Raw genomic sequence first — 14,177 nt, forward strand, 5'->3', positions numbered from 1 at the left:
AAAGAAAACATCAGGCTGCATAAATGTCAGTGCAGAATGGAGATATATGAGGTTTAGATGAGATCCACAGAATCAAATATACTTGTTTCACGTTGTGCTCGAATTAGTTTGGGATATAATCACCTCACCTGTCCTTGTGTTTCTTAGTACTGCAGGCGCAGTGGATGTGATTGATCATTCCACAATTCAGGAGAAAGCTGATAACTCTTTACCCATGAATTCCTGCTGAAAAGACAGATAGGAATAACAGATTGTCATATAAATGTCAGTTTTGAATACAGTGACCCGATTTCTGTTTTGTACTTGAAAGAAACAACTCATGTTTTGGGAATAAAATTCTTATCCAGCATGTCCAGCTCTTCAAACTCCTTCCCCACCACAGTAAGGGATCATGAAAGCCCACAGTCTTCAGGAGCTGTCAAATACATGATTGCAACTCTGTTCCAGGTACCCTGTGGTCCTGGGGTCAGGGAAAACTTGGCACCTAATTTAAATGAGATAACCCAATCAATGAGATGACAATGGTACAGTGTACACTTGTGTGAGGCACGTTTTCTCTAGCAAAATTACAAGATCAGTGGAAGGTATTTCAAGAAAAGAGCCAAGACCACCTACATGACTTCTATACCAAAACTCTAAAACTCCCTTTCACAATTCTCTAGCATATATACAGCCATATAAGGAGATGACCCTCGATACTATGTGTTTTGGGCTTAAACCATGGTACATCTTTGGTGGTAGTTCAGGGCAAAACAAGGGTGGAGCCTAGAGGTTTTAATTTCTGGCTGTGCTTCCACACACACATTTCTTCCCTTGAGCCCACCGTTTGTAAAATGGGAGTAGTAGAAATCTTCTCATAAAGTACTTTGAGTCTGTAAATGAGGACTGTAAGAGCTAGGAGCTGCTTATTAGGCTCCCAAGCACAACAACTGTGACTACAGGTAGTCTCTGGACTGTATTTTCAATTCTATGGAGTCCTTCTCCTTTAGGTTGTTAAACGGTCTCATTTGCAACAACTCAGGCATTCCCAAATTAATAGAGTGGGGAAGAAGTCTCATTTCTAGCAATCTAGACTAGTGTTGTTGGAGCATCCTCCTGATCATCACCAAATCCAGGGTATAACGTTAGGTAAAACTCTGCACTGCTGCCAGTCCTCACTCCAGAAATGTTTACTGGTCAGGGTTCCCCTCACTACCATCATGACATTTGAAGGATGGTGTATCTGGTAGTCATTTACTACCTACAGAGCACTCCATCCTGTAAAGAAAAGAATGGCTTGTGTTGTGGGCCATTTCCTGAGTGATTTAATCATGTTTGAATATGAAAGAAAAAAAGCCCAGAGACATTATATTTTCTTTAAGGTTCAAAAGCAACTGGAAAAGGAAGTGAAGAGATTGATGGTTTCATTTAAGTAAAAATCAGTTTTTAAACTCCAGCGGTCATGGTTGCATCTTACATTTAGAGGCTTTTCCCATACTGAGATCTTTAATGGTGTTCCTATTAACATTTTGTCTTTCCTGTTCCCCTTCTCTTCATCCTTCCCCACTAAATCTGTGAAATTTTTCACTGTCTCTCATCAAAATTAGTTTTATTTTTTATTTAATAGAAAAGGTGGCAGATATCTGCATGGGTGTGACAGTGGTAGGCTCACCTCAAATGAGCTGCTATAGTTCACGTTTTTTGCCTTAACTTGCAATCTTTCTAAGGTCACTGAAGTGGGAACCATCACATCTATTGGTGTGATTTGTTTCAACAAGTTTTCCAGAAGGCTCCTGTATTGATGAGCACTCACGGAAAAGGGAATGCTTGTTTGCAAAAGCCATGGGTCTTTGGAATGATTTGTTTGTGTGAATCCATGACCATGACTGGCAACTACACCGTTTATGGCCAAATCCATGTGACTATTTTGTTAAGCTACATTGAAGTGCAATTGGTATATAATATTCCCCAGGAAATAAATATGAATATCTGTTTAGTGACATCATTTACCCTAGCTGCTTCACCTCCTGGAAAACTGTTTGTGTCCCCTGACACCTAATACTTTGGATCTCAGTTCCAATGGCATTTTGAAGCCAGAAACCTGGGAGATAATCAGTGCTTCTCTGTCTCAAATGCCATGCAGCAAGGAAACACTGAATGTTGCCCCTTGGACACTGCTGGACAAAAGATTCTTATCTCTCTACCTTGGCTCACACGAGTACCACATAAAGGACCTAAAAGAAGACTGTTTTTTTGTCACAAGTATTACTTGCTCCTGACTTTTTATTACTGAACTTTTTAGAGCAGGGTTCATTCTGTTCTGCCACAGAGGCATTGCAGAGGCATTCTAAAACAAAAAGATCTATTTGCTGTTCGGAGTTTTTCTTTGTACAGTCTGATGATACTCCAGAGCTCTTATACTCCTCTAAGATATTTTCTAACCTCATTATCTTCTAGTTTAGATCAGTGTTCTGGCCAACTGTCAGATGGCTGTGAATGCTGCTGTTAATGAACTGTAAACTGTCCAGGGAGTAAAATGTTGGCTTCACATTTAAGTATACAAATTTGGAGATTTTATATATGGGATAAGAAATGGTGTTATACTCCTTTTTTTATCTTTACAGGTGTTAACACTTAAACACATTATCCATAACACACCTGAGACAATTGCGTCCTTCTAAGGATATGTTTCAGAGGAAGAAAAGATCATAATTCACAACACATGAGCACTCTTTCTGAATTCAGCTCAGTTAAAGCTATGACTTCATTTATAATGCATTATAGTGCACCCAGCTGATAAAGTTCTCCTTGAAATTTTGACTTGCACCATGAACTACAATTCCTAGGAAAAACAGCCTGGGCATAATTCTGCTTGCCTGTGAAACCCCATTAGTATTAATATTCTTATAGTGGCATAGCTGAAATGGGAATTAACTCCAAGGAGGCTGTATCAGAGTGGTTCATAAAGGCTGTGTTTTCTTTGGTACTTTATTATAATGTAAGACTAAAGTGATGCCAACAGATTGAATGATGCACAGCACATCCCAAATTAAGTTTTCTGTAAATTGTTACTGAGAAAAGAACATCACCAGGTATGCCTCTTCAAAGCTCAACTATACAAAATATTAATCTACTTGGATTTATGTTCATGTGCTGTCAACCTGAATCTTGATGGATTGCGTGTTGAGAGACATCCTCATGGGAATAAGATTCAAGGGACTAACAGTCAGATTGACAATATATAGCTAGCTATAGAATACGTAAATCCCAAACAGCACAGAATTTTGTTGGCCCCATTGGAACACACGCAGATGCACACAACACTCATGTTACTTTCCGACTAGATTAGTTAGATAGATAACAGTTAACAGTTACAAAGAGAATGTTTTGAGTAGACGTGATATGTTTCTTATATGTTGAATAAATATGTAATAGAGTGCTGCCAAATGGAAAGGCATATACTATTCTTATGTCCACTGAGGATAGAACAATAAGTAAGGGGCTTAAATTTCAGCAAAAAAGTTTTAAGCTATCCATTAGGAAGAAGATTTTACTGTATAGATAGTTGAATGTTGGACCAGTTTATGTAGGAAGACTGTGAAATCCCCCTTTCCAGAGGCTCTAAGACAGGGCTAGTTGGACATCTGTCAAATATGGTTAATATACATTCATCCTGGCTTTGGCCAAGGAAGTGGGTTACATGGCCTCATGGGATTTAATAAGCAGAAATTTTTTGCTAGTGGAATAGTTTTTTGCTAACAATAAACCAGTATATGTTTATCTTAAAAATCTCATATTTTAAATCATTACATCATCTTGATCATGTAGAAGGTCTTGGTAGCAAGTGTAGTTTACATCACACATCCACATCTACCGAGACATCCATGTTCTTTCCCAGAAAGAAATGGTTCATTCACTTCTGCTAGAAGTGGTATATTGCATTAATGTTTTGTATTGATTTACAATTTAGAGGAAGAATAATCTGAACACAAAATACGCATGAGGTATTTAACTCCAGCATTCATCCTACTCTGGATGATGGCCTACCAATATGCTAACATATACCAGGCTATTTAAATTCAAAGATAATTTCCGGGCCACATATGGAACATGGAAATATCAGGTCTTGTTCAAATCCACTAACATTCAATAAATTAATGAGTGCTATATTAAATAATTAGATTAATGAGTGTTATACCTCTAAATCTGTTAATCTGGTCTATCTTAGATATCTGCTTTAGAATTGCATCCTAGATGTGACCATTTCTCTCAGGTGACTGTAAGAGGAATCTAGATGACTAGAACAAAGACAGACATTTATACTGGAAAAAGCTGATGTTAGATGAGATAAATCTTTGACTGGATTATTATCCTACTGTTGACTTAATATTATCAGCCATCTCATTATTGGTCTAACACGTGGCCTAAGGAAATGGAAAAATGCTACAGCAATTTTCTAAAATCAGTGAGGATAGCATCTAAGAAATCTTCAGGATTGGCCAACCTAAATCAAATTACCTAGTACTTGCCTAGGTCAGGAGCACTCACACAGGTAATTATCACAGTTCAGCTGATACGCAGTAACTTTGTAAGCCAGAGTAATAATATAGTTCTTCCAGGGCCTAAGGCCTTTATCTTGGAGTTAGGTGTAAACTTATCTGGATCTTGCTCTAAGAATCTTGTATGATAGCTCACAATTGCATCCCTAAGTACAATTATACTTAAAAGTCCTTTACCTCACTAAAATGTACTAAGTAGCTTTGGTAGAAATGCTTCAGGACCTAAAAGTCTGTTCTACACATGCTGCTACTACTGTATTAACTGGCATGGCTAACATCCATTACAAGTAATTGGATTTTTGTCTCACCCTTTCCATGTCATGCATTGTTTTGGCATGGGTGCACTTATTTAAACTATGTATATCCTGTATTTTTTTAGTATTATAAGTGTTTAGGCTCAAAAGTTGACTACCTTGCACTTGCATTGAGATAGGCAAGGTAGAAGATATCATAAAAATTCAGTGTTTAGTTGATCTGATTCCTGAGCTCAGCCAATATCTGTTACAGTAATCTAGGGGTAAAAAAAAAAAAAAAAAGAAAAAGTTCTGTTTTTGTTTGGTTGTTTTTTTTAAATTCTTGAAGAAAGCAAATTCCTCTGGTCAGAAGCATTTTTCCCCACTTTCAAACACTCCAGGGCCATTTTTTTTTTTTAATCTCACCACTTCTAAAACACATGGGGTGAGAGAAATCAAGCACAAATATATTAAAAAAAAAAAAAATTAAAATTTTAACCAAAGTCAGAACTTAGTGTTATGTATAATATAGAATCTTATACTGCACCTCAGCGTGACACAATTTGAGACAAAGTTGTTGTTCTCTCTTGGGGTTTCGTTGCCTCTTTCATTTTCTTCCTTTTTCTTTCAAGCAGACAACCAGTTCTTTATGGACATGTTTTTTTTAAGTTTTATATATTGCGTCTGCATACTTGCCTGTTTACTAGACGATAACAAGGAAGAGAGAAGAGGGACCAATAATGGAAAGTAACGATGGGAGGGGGAGGATTATTAAATACTCTTGAACCTCCAGAGGCAACATATTTCTATCGCTCCTCTGGCACCAAAAGTAGTTGGCATGAGAACAACTGTCTCATTTACTCTTCTTTAGTGCAAGGAGACAAAGTTACTGGTAAGATTTGTAATATCCAAGCAAATTTTGAAAAAAAGAGTAGTTTCACTAATTGTCATATCTGTACTGCACAGACTTCTTCCTTATGTGCTTTTCAAATTAGCGACACGAAGCATATTAAACTGATTAATTGCTATGTCAATTCAGGATCAAGCTAGTTGAAAACAATGACTTGTATGTCTAAAATTAAGGGGCATTGAATAATACTGGTAAAACAGGAGCATATGTGTAATCAGTTAGGAATTACTATCAAAATTTCAATGAAATTGCTATCAATTCAATGTAAATGACATTTATTACTGTCATCAAATGTAATGTTACATCTTCAAATTGTTCCACTAGATAAGCCTTTTGAGCTAACTAGGAACTTGGAGTATCCTAGGGAATAGGACCTCCAAAGAAATGTTTGTGCAGCATGTATGAGCAGGACCAGCTAACACAATCCCGGAAGTGAGTCATGCCAACCAAGGGAGGGAAATTTGAGAGTGTGGGGATAAGTTCACGAGGTGTGATAGTATTTTGATTAAGCAGGAATCACTACAGACCTTGTGAATGTGAGGAATTAAGGCTCCCAGAATACAGTGGTGGTACAAATGCCAATTGTCCTGTTTCTGGGTTGAAGCACTTGCATGCAATTCGTTATATACCAGACATAGTTTGGGATGTTGTAATAATTACAATATATGTTCTAAGCTGCTCATAGCTTTGTGTGAAGATGAAAATAAGAAAAAGATCTGTAGATGGGGCACTCAGGGACATGGTTTAGTGGTGGACTTGGCAATGTTGGGTTTGCAGTTGGACTCGATGGTCTTTTCCAATCTAAATGATTCTATGATTCTATGAAATATTACACTTACCATTCAGAAGACTTGAACTGAGGAGATTTTTCCTTTTCTGTAGACTCTGTGTATGACTGACTTACATTATCTTCCTACAAATACTTGTGCCTTGGCTTGACTATCTGCATAGCAATCCATATTGTGCCAGTATGCACTATTGTTCTACTAGGTGCATATGATTAACTGTAGATGTAAAATTTTACATGGTTAGCACTATAATTTCTTTCTGTGCCTCACCTACTGCAGAAAATTAGATCTTCCTATGTAAGGAAGGGACTGATCCTTGTCTTCTCCTTTTTTGAGGGTGTTTTTCAATCTAACAGAACATCAGTATGGAGATGCACATGTTGTGTGAACAGGGTGAACATACATGTGCATGTGTTCTCTGGCTATGACGCAGTACAGCAGCTTCTCCAGCTTTGAAGGAGGTAGGGAAAACATGGTGTGGAACAAGAGATAGGAGAGTGTGAGATGCCACAGCTGTAAGCAGGGCTGTGAGGAAATGGCTCATTTGGTGCTGAGCAGCAGCAGATTCAAACCAGATTTTTGCCGGCCCTCCATGCTTTACTGAGCTGTTGAAGAATGAATAAACCACAGATAAACTTGCCTTTTCTCCTTGCAGGCAGTGCTACTACTCTTAGGCCTTATGGATGGTATTCATCTTGCCTAGCTTTAGAGCTGACAGCACAGATGTCTACAAGTACTCAATGTAGCCTCTCTTTATAATTCACAGAGGGCACCTTGGGGTGCAATTGATCTAATTCTAAAGTAAGCGCCTAAAATAGGCCAGAAAAATCATGTCTCAGAAGTATAATATCAACCGTTTACTGGATTTGAATTTGATCTATCATATCCATGCTCGGTATGCTATACAATAACTTGTGCATTTATAAGTATCTTCATTGTCTGTGTCATCCTGAGGAAGGGTCTTAAAAAGATTTGCAGTCATAAGAAATAAGAACAGATGGTATAACAGCTTCATCTGGCAATGACTAACATATACATATGAGGCCTACTCGGGACTGATGCCTTTTTCCTCCAAGTAATTGAACAGTTTCTTAACAGGACAGCTGGAAGGACTGCTGAGCCCACTTCCATTCTTCTGGACGTGGTGGCCTGGATCTTAAACAGAACTGAGGAGCTGAGTTTCCTGGCATGAACATTTTTTTTTTGCCCACAAAATCAAACAAAAGCACAGACAAAATAGGTACAGTAGTAAAAAAAAAAAATGTTGTTTTTATGTTCCTTTTGCTTATTACAGTAAATGGCAAGATTCATACACTCATGAAGCAGGAATAAATCAGAAGTTGAGTTGTTAGTGATGGAGTGAGAAGATGGACAGGCATACTCCTTTAGCAGACAATTAATAGACCTTGCAAAGTCTGAGGAAAGCCATTCTCTTGTAGATGACAAAGGTAAGCCTTGTAAAGCTATTTTGACTGAAAACACTGGTAAACAGATCTTGGTACTGATCACGGTACACAGATAACACTCAGAGTAGGTGCCAGGGATGAAGATTTCCTTGTGTGCACACCCTAGGATGTTCTGTGACTTCACATTAAAATCATCTCAACACTGGTATACAGACAGTAAGTGAGCTCTAATATGACAGTACCTATATGCCTCACAGGAAGCCAGTTCAAGCCAGGATCTAAGTTCTCAAAGTGGAAAAAGGGCAATAGAGGGGTGCTTTTATTTTTGTAGATTTCGGATAGAAATCTGCCTTTATGTATCAAGATATTGCTGTTACCCTTTTAGCAGAGAGGAAGCTCTAGGAGCTAAAAATGCTGAGAGGTGTTCCAGGGAAAGGGCATAAACTATAAAATCTAATGAACAGATACAGTCGAAGTGCATTTAGAAGACTTTTCAAGGACAAGTGGAAACTTAGATTCAAAGTAGGTCTCCGTGACTTTTCTAATAAAAGAAACAAATCAAACCAAACCAAAACAAAGCAAATAAACCACGAAATAGAAAACTTTTTTTTTTTGGGGGGGGGGAGGGAAGGCAAAACAAAACAAAACGAATACTCTGCAAAAGAGACTGAGAAGGTAAGTTCTTCCATGATGCTGTTAAACCTAGAAGAGAGACCTGGCTCAGCTCAAACATCAGTTGAAAACAAGAGTTAGGGACACAGAAGAGGGACAGTTTTCAACCTATGTAAAAAATTGCAAAATACCCTTTTAACTGCTGTTTTCACCTAACTATACTCTGTCTGGCTTTCTCAAGGTCACAAAGCTCAACAAAGCATTTTAAACCACTCTGTGAAAGGGAAGTATTCCACCACTGGGGCTTTCTAGATGTGGGTTAATTTGCTTCTGAGACTACCACAAATATCGTTTCCCATTCAGCTTCGCTGAGTGCAAGATATTTATAATCTTAGCATGTGTACCTTAGGGAGAAACACTGCATGTTTTGCAACCAAGCCATTAGGCTGTATATCTGTAGTGTGTGGTGCCTCACACTGAACCAAGCGGTAAAGGGTCTGAGTGATCAGAGAGTTGAGAGACAGAAGGTGCAATGATATATTTGTGCACCAGGGACCAGATGCCTGACAGTGACAAGGCAAAGAATTGGAAACAAGTTTCCCCATGGGTTCTGGCATTTTCCAGACATAAAGGTGACACATATTCAGGCTAGGCTTGGGAGTATGGATTTATATAGTGCAGACAAACACATCTGCTGCATGTGTAGTCCTCTAGCTTTGGATTAAACATTGCGAGGGGTGGGGAGAGAGAAATTTGTTATCCCCAGGTGGTTCTGTTAATGAAAGATAATTTTGCCGCTAGAGACTAGGGAGAGTTAGAATAGCTCACAAACTTGTCCTAAAACCTAACTTCACCTAAGTAGTCAATATGTGAGTTGGAAAAATCCCCACGTACAAAGAATGTCAATGAAAGTAAAAGAGTAAAACTTTTTCCTTTGCCAGGTCCATGCCAGCTGAATGAAGATTGTTTGGCATTAATGCCAAACAGTGAAAAAAGTGCGTAGCTCAATACGCAAATGAACACTTTGTTTTTCTCTTTGCTCTACGATGAGAACAAAGAAAGTTCACCTTCCGTTTCCCATCTCTTGTGACTGTATGCTTGTGTGTCATTCCAAGTTGTCCAGTTTTGAGATAGATATACCTAAAATCTACTATATTTTCATTAAAACATAAATAGGTATCTTTAACTTTTAAGCAGAGGAAACTCAAAACAAGTTGGCAAAATGCAATGGGAAAAAAAAGGGCTTTTAATTCAGTCTCCCACTGCCCACTCTGTCTGCAGGGAAGGTCCTCACTATCAGGGCTTTTGGATAATATATCAGTTGTCTGAGTAACGGAAAACTCAGTAATTTCCTTCTGGTCCTTAGGAAGCTCTCTTTTTGTGACAAGTTTCCTTGCACCCTTCTTTTCTCAGTGGCTTTTCTGTCTGGGCTGTAAGTTCCTAGTAACTTGCAATGACTTTCTCTGTCCTGCTTGCCAGAACAGAAAGTCCACAGCCTTCTGCGGGGGCAGCTCAATAACTCCACAGGACCTCCTTCCACCTGACCCACTCATTCTCTCCTTGAACCAAGAAAATATATCCCTAAGAACAAACTTGTAAAACAGTCCAAGTAGGTTTGTGCAAAACAGCCTTAATAGCCTTCAATCTGCAATTATTTCCTGTTGTGTCCTCAATCAACAGTAATAATGGACATGAATCTGAAGAAAACATCTGCACCAGAACACCTCCGTAATTTACTCAAGCTAAAACACACTTAGTGCTAGCCCTTCTATATCTACTGAATGCATGAAGCCAAATGTCCTCAGGCTTCAGGAAAGTTTGCATTTGTAGCTGAACTTTATGGCTTATATCCAGCTCTGATTAGCAGCCAGACTTTCTGTGTTGGCCCCTCACAGATGATGTGTTGCAAAAGCGTCATTGAGATATTGCTTCTTCCTCACTTTCTCCAAGTATTTTTGGTTCAGTCTTTATATGTCATCACAGCTGGCCACTTTCCTTATAGTTTTGGAGGCAGATATACCTTGGAGGCAGATGTACATTCAGATTGCTTGGCAGCAGAGGGTGTATTGCTGGAGCCAGGAGAACAAGATTAGAAGGTGAGATAAACATATGTTTTTATCTCTCAAATAAAGATTGGCTTCTGTAGTACCTTAACTGTGAAACTTTGCAGCCTCCAAAGGGCCTTGGAGCTATGGATTTATAGGAAAGGGAGCCCTTTTTCTCAAGTTAAAACATCAGGTACTTTCTACCATTTTTAGTACTTACTATAAATCAAACAGAAATGTGAAACTTGTTTTTATCACAGAGACCATTTGGGACATGTTACAGATGGGAATTTTAATAAACAGTTATTGATCAATAATAGGGAAAGTGGCTAGAAAGTCCTAGAGAGTATGTAGCAACAGGGTAGGAATGTCCTAGGGAGCTTGTAGGTATAGTACAGATTTTACTTCACAAACTTCCTGGGTGACTCTGGAAAAGTCACAGACTGACATTAGTGCTCTGCTGAGTTTAACATGTGATTTTCCATTAACTACAACAGAAAAAGAATGAAGCTTTAATCTTGCAACACTTGTGTTTCTCTGTATAAAACAGGAGTAGAATAATTTACCTTTATGAACAAGTTTGCGTATGCCATGTTGTAAAATGTTTAAGTGGGAGCCAACTATACCTATACTGTATGACCCATACACTATACATAGAGTCCTTTGCATCTATTTCATAACATAAACATACATACACACTTATCTTTGTAGTCAAGGTGATGAAACAGCTTTTTCTTTACACAGCTTCCTTCTACAGTCATAAAAAGGCTATATTTAAAAGGCTACATCAGTTGTTCAGCGTGTGTAGGTAACGTATTTTGACCCACTTCTAAATTTAAATAAAAGTTGTGAGCTGCATTCTTTCTCTTCACAACATATTTCTTCTGTAAGAAGTGTTGCTTTTGCTCCTACTTGGGATCGAATGAGCTTTTGAAGCCCCAAAGGCATCTTTGAAAAGAAATTTAAAAGGTTTTTATACTTCAGAATACTCCAATATTGTTTAAATGTCTGTGGCTGTATTGCTAACACTGAAAAGAGATAACGCTATGAAAATCAAAACAGGGTAAGTCAAGTCAGCTCAATGTGAATACTTTATATTCAATGTGCAGGTAACTAAAGCAGTAAAGAGTTAGAATGCTTTTAGGGCCAAATCCATCAATGTACTTAACCACTTTTACCATTAATCATTCAAGTGTTTTGATTGATTTCTATTGAACTATTCTAAATCTGAAGTACTTTGCTAATGACTGAACTTACTGCTTTGCAGGAATGTATGGAACTATAAGGATTTGTAAATATTCTCTTCTCCCTAGAATAGGAACAAAAGAGGGTGTCAGACAAAAGGACGATGGACAAAATGGACAAGTAATGCCATTTCAGAAAGCTATAATTCTTATAAATATCAGTATATACTTCACTTAAAGTTTTAAAAACTGTTATTGATCAGGTGCAGTAAATATGATACAGAAAAAAAGATAGATTCTAACTCTCTTGATGTTGGTTTTATGTGACACACGTTACTTGAATAGCTGAGTGGCTATCATTCCAAATGTGAAATGTTAAAGTAGTGCACAGTCTTCCAATAATTAATTATTTAGTAGCAAGCTGGTGAGTACATTTTTGAAAATCTCTCTGAGAAAATTTACCTGTAAAGTGAAGAAACTGTGAATGGCATATCAATTTCTATAGATTTCCTTCCTGCACTTGCAAGAAAAGGAAGTAAGTGCACAGTGTTTTTATGTTATAACAATGGTCAACTTTGGCTTTGCAAAGAGAAGTGCTGTAAGAGAAGCAGTTAAAGTGCATGTGAAAGGTGTTGTGCTGGGTGTTTAGAAATGCTTCTGTTAGGAAACAAATCTACTTTGATCTAGGCCATGCAGTCTTCATAGGCTAGGCTATACAACTCTCTCAGCATTTGCCACAAATAAGTTCATATCCCAGGATTTAGAAAAACATGCAAACCTACAAAAACATCACTCCGTGATTTGGTTCTTGAAGCAGAAGGATGTGCCTTAAGGCTCTGCAGAATAAATGATTTAAAATTTAAGGTTCAGCCTCAAGCATTATTGTCCTTGATAGAACAGCAGGAGGTAACGACTGCAGGCGAAATTATCATAGCCTGAAGCCAACCCAGCTGCAACAGGAGAGGGAAGCAGGAGCCAGACGACCCGACAGAATCATAAGCCAGCAGCAGGACAGCAGTATGAAAAACTGAGCCCAGCCAAAACTGGAGCCACTATATTATCAGCAATTGTATAGTAAGGCATTGTGTGATTTGTGAAGAAGAAGAGATAATATAACTGTGATTCATGCATTAGGCTCACTCGGAAGTGAACGCTGCAAAGAATTACAAGAAGAGTCATTTCCCACTAATATTCAACGAGGAAATGAATAAGACTTGCAAACAGCAACAACAACAAAAAGCCGTGTTATATGAGCATGATTAAGTTACAAGTTCAAGTAATCCAAAGTTTGAACCAAAAGCACTCAGAAAGTTTGGCCAGCCTTTTTCTAATCCCTCGTGTGCATATGTTATGAGATGACCACTAATTGCATGCTCATTATTTTCTGGATAGGAACCCTTCCTCACTGAAGTACACAAAATGGATGATGTTCACTGAGAAAATGTTCAGAATTGTCTAATTTTGCCAAGAAATATTTTTCCTGATCTCATTCCTCTGTTCTTCAAGGTAACCTAATAGGTTTGTCAGCGCTTTTTAAAAAAACAGGCACAAATGAAAAAAAAACAACAACCCAAAATGCAACAGCCAGAAGCAGGTACCCAGCCTGGAAAAGCACAGTTGAACTGGTTAAAGTTTTTCAAACTTATTAGCAATTTTTAAAAGTTTCTTCTAATGGGTAGTAACAGTGAGTCCTAGTAACAGTTAATGTTAGCAGCCATGTCTAAAACAAATTATCTGCAACCTTCCATTCTGAATCTTCTCCTGTTCTCACAGGCTACTACTGTAAATTCAAAGACTGTATATGACTCCTATTCTACTTTAATGTCATTTTCTTTTTTATAAAGATAATATTTATATCAGATTATAGACTTATAATCACTGAGTTCATAAGGATATGTGTGTCATCTAATGAAGTGAGTCTGTGTGATTCACACGGGTTATCAAATCTGAAGTTTGGTCTACCACTGAACGGACATACATATTTTCTCAGGAGATTAGCTCCCTTCTTTGAGTCTGTGATGTCTTGATCTGACTGAGACATCTTAAATGCAGCACCCATCTTTCACATCCATTAATCAGTACTGCTAAACATGAGGAATATTCTTCAGGACTAGAAGAAGCTAGAATATTTTGACTAGAATATTTTGGGTTTTGCATAAATATATTGGTATCCATTAATTTTCCCTTAGAAGGCATGAGGGATAATAGTGAATTCACTATATTATCACAAAATGGCAGCATAGAAAGTTAAATGTCAGTTGACTAGTTATCAACACTAGGTAGAGAACTGTTTTAGTAAATTTTCTGAGAATGCATCTCTTGGAGACATATTGTCCCTCTTGATATTTTTGGTTGTTGTATTCTTTCTTCGCTTTCACTTTCTTTCTGTCTGTCTGCCTGTCTGCCTCTTTGTTTATAGACCAGCCATGTTATCATCCAGTTCACAGCATTTTACTGCTTT

This window comes from Larus michahellis, chromosome 3 (assembly GCF_964199755.1).
Source record: "Larus michahellis chromosome 3, bLarMic1.1, whole genome shotgun sequence".
In the NCBI taxonomy this organism is placed as follows: domain Eukaryota; kingdom Metazoa; phylum Chordata; class Aves; order Charadriiformes; family Laridae; genus Larus; species Larus michahellis.